Raw genomic sequence first — 7,956 nt, 5'->3', positions numbered from 1 at the left:
TCAAAACCGGTTCTTTCAGGACAATTAGCAAGATGGGGGTTGTTACTCACTAAGTATGAAATAATCTACATCCCTCAAAAGGCAATTAAAGGACAAGCACTTGCAGACTTCTTGGCAGATCATCCTATTCCTACAACATGGGAAATTTCAGATGACTTCCCTGATGAGGAGATCTTTTATGTTGACATTTTTCCTTCGTGGATGATGTTCTTCAATGGGTCAACACGCTATGATGGACCAGGTGCGGGTGTTGTATTTGTCTCACCACAAAGACAGATACCACCGTATTCATTTGTTCTTAGTGAGAGATGCTCTAACAACATCGCTAAATACCAAGCCTTAATTATCGGTCTACAAATGGCTATTGAAATGAAAATCATGAGCTTAGAGATATGTGAGGATTCTAAGTTGGTAATAAATCAACTGTTAGCCTTGTATGAGGTTAAAAGTGATGACTTAGTTCCTTACTTCCAATATGTTACCCAATTGATGGAAAAGTTTGAGCGAATCTCTTTAGTTCATATCCCATGAAAAGAAAACCAAATGGCATATGCTCTAGCTAATCTAGCTGCAAGTTTGACACTGCTTAAGGATGAGACTGTACATGTCCCTCTTTGCCATAAATGGGTACTGCCACCATTGCCAATATTACAACAAGAAGAAGTAAACACTACATCAGTATTCCTATTGACAATAAAGATTGGCGACAACCATTAATTGACTACTTAGAGCATGGGAAGTTACCTGATGAACTAAGGTATAAAACATAAATACAACGTGAGCTCCACGCTTTATTTATTACAAAGAAACACTTTATCGACGTTCATTCGATAGAGTGCTTCTTCGATGCCTAGGAGAAGAAGCAAATCAAGCAAATGAAGAAGCTCATTTTGGGATTTGTGGGGCTCACTAGTCAGGGCCAAAACTTCATTTTCAAATCAAAAGAATGGGATATTATTGGCCAAATATGGTTAAGTATTGTATGGAATATGCAAGGGAGTGTCAATCGTGCCAATTCCACTCAAATTTTATACACCAACCCCTTGAGCCACTCCATCCTACAATTGTGTCATGGCCATTTGATGCATGGGGACTTGATGTGGTTGGACCCATTACTCCTAAATCCTCTATTGGGCATGCTTACATATTAACAGCAATAGATTATTTTTCTAAATGGGCGAAAGTTGTGCCACTTAAAGAAGTGAAGAAAGAAAATGTAGTGAACTTCATTCGAAATAATATTATCTATCGATATAGGGTGCCACGATACATAATCACTAACAATGGGAAACCCTTCTATAACAAATTGATGAGTAACCTCTGTGAGAGGTTCGATTTCAAACAACACAATTCATCAATGTACAATGCACCAGCCAATGGTCTCGCGGAAGCATTCAACAAGACCCTTTACAACTTATTGAAGAAAATTGTTGATAAGTCAAAGAGGGATTGGCATGAACGAGTAGGAGAAACACTTTGGGCATATTGAACAACATATCAAACACCTACACAAGCAACCCCTTATTTCCTCGTCTATGGTGTAGAAGTTGTATTGCCCCTTGAGTGTCAGATCCCTTCATTAAGGACTGCTATACATGAAGGACTAACCGATGAAAATAATGCCAAGTTACGTCTTCAAGAGTTAGAAGCACTAGATGAAAAGCAACTCGAAGCCCAACAACGCTTAGAGTGTTATCAAGCACGCCTTTTAAGAGTTTTTAACAAAAAGGTTCGTCTTCGGTCTTTTCAAGTCGGTGATCTAGTTCTTGCCATTTGTAAACCCATCATCACCACACATAAGACTGAGAGCAAATTTACATCAAAATGGGATGGACCTTGTGTGGTGCAAGAAGTTTACACCAATGGTGCTTATAAAATCATCGCTGAAGACGGATTAAGAATTGGCCCTATCAATGGAAAATTCTTAAAGCGCTATTATGCTTGAGTCACACTCTGCTCCTGGCCCGCATGAGCATAAACTGCGTACAACGCACCAAAAAAAAAAAAAGCCCGTTAAGTTGAAAACCTGAAAATGTGACTTAGGTAAAAGTTAGGACATATGCTCGCAAGATTAAATCTTTCTTTTAGTCTTAGCAAAAGTTAGAGCGTAAAAAAATAAAAATAGAACTACGTTTGACTTGATCCCCTCTCTTTGAAGGGTACATAGGCAACTCGGGGAAACCACTTGAGTTCAGTCACTACCAAAAAAAAAAGTCTCATTTTTATTAATTAATAAATCTAGCTAACGAATGCTAGACTTTATTACATTTTAATAAAAATAAAATAATAAATGAAGGAAAAGAATGAGAGCTAAAACTAAGTAAAAAGGTACAACGATCACATCCACACCAAACATGCAAGCTGTAACGTTGAATCTTTAAGACTTCTTGAAGTGTCTCTAAAGTCTTGACATCGACATCAGTAAGCATGGGGGTTTAGGCGATAATGGCGTGTTCTTTTCTCAAGCGAGAAATATCACTCTATTTATTGGCTATAATCTCATCGATCTCTAAGATTGAGTTATGAAGGTGCTCCTTTTATATACCTAGTTGCTCCAATTCCTTCTTAAGTGCTTCCTGTTTAGCATCGAGAGTAGATAAGTCAACCTTTAATGATTGACGACAGTTTGTCTGTACACCTTCAGAGTTTAGAGCATCCACAATCTGAGACTCAACAATAGCTAAACGTTCGCTTTGTACTTCCGGAGATATCTTCATAGAATGGGTGTGTTGCACTGCATCAAGGTCATCTACACTTTCCATGTCCTTCTCAATCTGAGACTTCAATGATGAAGGGTTCACTCCAATCTTCGTGATAGTATTGAAAAGCTCATCAAGTTTTCCTCTCAATAATGGGAGACACTCATTGGAAGTTTTGATAATCATCTCCTTAATGCCTTCTCCTATCATAAGTGCTGCTTGGCGTTGGGCATTAAGGATGATTTGTTCGACGTTGAATGTGTGAATGGAAGTAAAGGGAGCAACCACAGTCGGGCATGGAGATTTTTGTTTAGCAATTAAATCTGTAACTGCTAAAAGTGTCAATTCATCATATGTTATATCTCCAATTGTGGTCTTTTGACCTTGAGATTCAATCGGAACATCACTTAAGATGTTAGTAATACCTTCATCACCCAAACAAGAATGAGGCAAAGCTAATGGGAGGATAGAGTGATTATCTTGTTGCATAGTCAATGTAAAGGGCGTTGACTCCTTAGTAGCAACAACATTTTCGAACCGATCATTAGGAGAGGACTCATCCTTCATCGACAAATTGGTTGTCACCCGTCACCTACGGTAAATATTTATTTTTGTTAGTATCAATGCTAAAAATTAAAAATAAAATAAAATAAAATAAAATAAAATTACTTCAAGACTCACCCCATCCATATGACTACGCATGTACATGATGCATCTTGTAGTGGGGGCATTTGTAGACATAAAAAAATTAGTGGATTAAATTACCACTAATTTGGTCTTCAAAATGAATAAATTTAAAAAAAAAAATATCCTCTTATGGATAAGTTTCCCTAATCTCCAACTATAAAAAGGATAATGATAATAATAAGAAAATTATTATTATTATTATTATTATTATTATTATTATTATCTTGTTGGTAAAACCTACCGAAGAGGAAAATTTGCTAAAATCAAGGAACTAAATCCCTTGAATTAAGCAACTAAAATTCGGGAATTTGAAATTCAAATTCTCTATCTTCACTTATAAATAGAAATGTCTTCTATTTAAAAACGAGGAAAGAAATTGAAAAATCAGAAAAATCCGAAAAAAAAAAAAAAAATCCTAAGAAGAAAATCCAAAGGTAACTTCGTACGAGAAAAAATGTTTCACAACAAAAAAAGAGCCTCATCAAATCTCCCTACAAGTTCGGTAAATGGCAAAAGAACTGTTACACATGTTCTTTGCCATTCAATAAGGTCATTCGGGAATAAGTCACTTGTGGCCCTCGATTGATCTTCGAAATCAAGAAAATATCATCGTCGTCTTTCAAAGTGTGATCAAGGCAAAATAATCAAAGAGAAAATATTCTTTTGAAAAGAATATTATTTTTTTGAGATTGTACCCACTATATTTTTAATTTCAATAAATATCTTATTCATATTATTTTCCTATTTTGTTTTGCTAATTTTTGCAGGACTAAAATTTACGAAATTTGTGCGTACAACACCATTAAGAGGAAAGATGGAGACAACCGAGTAATTGGAGGGAGAGGAAGAGAGAAAAGGAAAGGCAAAGGAAAAAATGAAGAATTGGAGGGGATTGAGGGTAATTGGAAGAGGAGAAGGAAACCTTTTTCTACTATTTTTTTTTTTCCATCACCATGGCTATAGAGAAGCTGACTAAGTGATGGAGAAAAGATTAAGAAAAAAAGAAAAGAAAAATAAAGGAAAACACACGATTGAAGGGGCGTTTCAGAAGGATTATTTTTTGGGAGTTAGGCTGTCATTTTCAAGGTGAGTGATTCCATGCCTAGCTGGTGTACCTTGATTTTTCGCCCTCAGACAGGAGTAATCAATAAAATTTATAACCTATATCATCATGTACTAGGATAGCCTCAGCTAGCATAGCTTAGTGGCTTTAGGATCGTTCACTGGGAAGGGTTTTCAACTTACTATTGACATTAATTCAAAGTTGAATTGATGCTTTTTCATTTCAAGGTTAGCTTCAAAAGAAAACATAAACTTTTATTTAAAAAAAGATTGGTTTTAAGCTAACTAAAATAAAGTAATGGAAATTACTAATAAAGAAAAGCGTTTCTTGGAGTTTTAGATCACTGGGGTCAGGCTCCTAATACAAAAACAAAGTTTCGGTCACTTGAATCTTTTCCTCTCATTAGAGAATTAACATATAGTTATTTCTCTAACCGGTGTGGTACAAATGCTTTTCTTTTATGGATTCAAACAATAAATCCCTCTCACTGATTCACCTTGCAATGGCCCGTGCCTCTCACCTAGCATTTGCCATTCAAAGTGATCCTTAATCTTGGATTTCCCTTCTCAAGCTCGCAAGAGATAACTAATGGATATCTCCTTAAAGTCCAAAAGCTTACCAAGTGTTGGCTATTCTAGAAAATCCTACCTTCAAATCATCTCCTAAAGGCTCACAAAAGATAAACTAGTGCATCTCAATGGACGGAGATCACTTGCCTTACCAAGTGTTGGCCCAGGTGATTTAAAGGCGTTTTAAGTTAACTAAAAACATAGAAACCATTAACGGGTCACACTTTCTCTTCATTAATAGCTGAAACAACAAAACTTCCAATTCTTTCATTCGGCACCTTACCCAACTACCTTAGCTCCAAGAGACAAAAAGCCTAGCCACTCATTCTCTGAGGAAACATCCTCAGAGCTTGTTTGGCTAATAAGAAAAATACAATCAAAATGAGTAGGTAAGACAGAGCAAAGCTCTATATATTACTTCCTTCAAAACTATACAAAAAGTTGTCTCTGAGAACAAGCTCCCGAGATGTCTGTGTAAAGAAAATTTACAAGCTATATATATGAGGTTATTCACCCTTTGTTCTTACTTATTAACTAAGGAATCCTATGATTGGTGGATTATAAGGAGAAAATGGGGATTTAAACAACAAATATCTGAAGAAAAAATCTAAAAGAGTCGGTCACAAATATCTGGAAGCACTTAGGAGGATTTCGCAGTCATGAAAGATGGGCTACGAAATTTCGCAAGCTAAAGGCCTCCATTTCGCAGCCAAAGGCTGATTTCACAGCGATCACCTTGTGATTTCGCAGCCAAAGGCTGATTTCGTAGTTGCAAAATTGGCCTTCAACTTGGCGTGATTGGCTTCCAATGGCTATAACTTCTTCATTTCAACTCCGATTCGCGTACCATTTGAAGCGTTGGATTCCTGACTTCCCAAGCTTCGTAACAACATATAGTATGGATGAAATGGACTCCAGGAAGTGCTCTAAATGTGTCCAACAGTTTCTATCCTCTTGAATTCTTCATGTTAGATTTCTCTCTTTGCTTTCCCTCCTTGCATTCATGATTTGCTTATGGCAAAGGACTATAAAGCTTCAAAGCTTGGGTTCTTCATAAAAATGAGCTTCCAATTGCTTTGCCATGGATTCTATGGAACTCTCCTCGATCTTGGATTGCTTTTGTGATCAAAAAGCTATCAAAAACACCAAAACTTAACACAATTTGATTAGCAACGATTACAAAGGTACTTAATATGCTAATTGAGTTAAAAGGTAATAACTACTACTCAAAAGTGTTTAAAAGAGTTAATTATAAGCTGTAAAATAACATTTTTTGAGTAGTAATCAATGAGGAATCTGTCTGTGTTTGAAAAAAAAAAAAAGGTATTTGGGGGCTACTGTTTGAACGAAATCGGTGGGATTTTTTAGAGTGGATTTAGGCTGCTGTTTTGGAAGCCACATATGCAACTGTCTATTGATATTCATCCGTGATTCACCCCGTGATTGAATAGATGAGTACATACCTACCTTGTTGAATCTGAAAAAGCAGATCGGCAGCCACACCGAAAATGGGAAGGAGATCTCTAGAGGTGGGAAAGCACTGAGCAGGGAAAGAAAATGGGAACCATTGAGAAGCAAGGAACGGCGGCACCCTAGATAGATTTTTCTAGAATATTCGCACCAAGTGAAGGAAGGTGAAAGGTGATCTGGAGAAGCCGCACCAAGTGAATGAAAGAAAAGGTGATTTGGAGAAGTCGCACCATTGAAGGAATGATTTGCAGCCACGCAAGAGAGAGAGGGGTGCCTTAAAAGCGATCTTCACGCTGCAACAAAATAGATCTCCACACTGTTGTATAAGGATCTCAACACCTCGTGCTTAAGAAGGGGTGGGACTGTTCAGTCGCATCTAAAAAAAACGAAAGAGAATGGGTGATCTTGAGAGCGTGAGATTGCTTTATTCATTTCGGATCACAAAGAAGTTTGGCAACCGCATCGGAGAAAGAAACAGTCTGTGCACCAACAGATCCTCCATGGGGAGCATTTTCAGTATCAACTCCACGTCACAACTGGTGGTCATTTGTTTGCTCTTCACCTCACTAGCCACACACATCCGGGTTGCTTTGATATCGTCACAGCTAGCCAGCACCAAGCACAGCAGTCGGTGACCTCTACTCGTTCTTCACCGCACCAGCCGCACACCACCTTGCCTTGGTAGCATCACAGCCAACTAGGTAAGTTGGTTTGTTTTATATGGGTTTTCAATAGAATTTAAAGTTTGGTTTATTTTTCAAGTGGGATTATTATAATGGGTGAGTGGTTTGACTTATTTTATTAGCTCCAGCATGCATTTGCTTTAACATGGTAGCATGAATCTCACTCTTGTTTAATTTTTTATTTATTACATTAAAGATTAGAATTGTGTTTAAGGTTAGTTTTGATTTATTATATTAAATTCAGAAAATAAAATTTTATGTAGTTTTAACTTTGAGAAAAAAATATAATTTGATCTTTATTTAATTTAGTTTAGTTTTGATTCATTTAATTATTAGTTGTTTATTTATTTATTTGCTACTAATTTAATGATTTTTTTATTTATTTATTTATTAATAAGATTGATCCTATGGGTTAAAGATTCGATTTTAAAAATAAAAAATTGTTGTAGGTAGTTTGAATCGGTTTTAGGTTTAAGTAAAATTTTATTTGTCGAAATGATTGATTTTATGTGTTAAATATTAAATTTTAGACTTGTCTTAATTAGTGTTAAAAACGTTTGTTAAGCTTAGATTTTATTTTAGTAATGTAAGTTTATTCAAAAAATAAATTCCATGAGTTCGTATTTTGTTTTAGCTATATTTATTTATTCACGCATTATCTATTTCATTTATTCATTAATAAGATTAATTTTATAGGTTAGAAATTTAGTTTTAAAATTTGTTTTGGATAGTTTTATAATTTAATTTTTGGTTTAAGTAAAATTTTATTTGGTTAAATAATTGAT

This window comes from Vitis riparia, chromosome 10 (genome assembly GCF_004353265.1).
Source record: "Vitis riparia cultivar Riparia Gloire de Montpellier isolate 1030 chromosome 10, EGFV_Vit.rip_1.0, whole genome shotgun sequence".
NCBI classification, from domain to species: domain Eukaryota; kingdom Viridiplantae; phylum Streptophyta; class Magnoliopsida; order Vitales; family Vitaceae; genus Vitis; species Vitis riparia.
Note: the sequence above shows the minus strand (reverse complement) of the source record.